Consider the following 403-nt stretch of genomic DNA (forward strand, 5'->3'; position numbering starts at 1 on the left):
GCGCCTCCACCCCCCCCCCGCCCCCCCCAGCCACTCGCCCAACACCCAACTGGAGTTGGCCTCAAAGACCCATCACTGGGGGGGTGGCCGTTCCCACCCAGAGCTGTTAATCCTCAGTGGATAATTAATGATCTCGCTAATTAGGGGATGAGGGACCCTGGCTGCAGCCCCCAGCTCCATCCTCCTCCCGACCTCCCCAGCCGCTCGCCCAACACCCAACTGGAGTTGGCCTCAAAACCCCAGTGTTGGGGAACTTATTCCCACCTGGAACTGTTCAGCCTTTATGGCTAATTAATGATCTCACTAATTAGAGGGGGGCGGCGAAGTCCCTCTCGTGCGGTGGCTCCATCCTCCTACCAACCTCTCCAACTGCTCACCCCACACCCACACTGGGGTGACCTCA

The sequence above is a fragment of the Charadrius vociferus genome, unplaced genomic scaffold (genome assembly GCF_000708025.1).
Source record: "Charadrius vociferus isolate BGI_N301 unplaced genomic scaffold, ASM70802v2 scaffold470, whole genome shotgun sequence".
Classification (NCBI taxonomy): Eukaryota; Metazoa; Chordata; class Aves; order Charadriiformes; family Charadriidae; genus Charadrius; species Charadrius vociferus.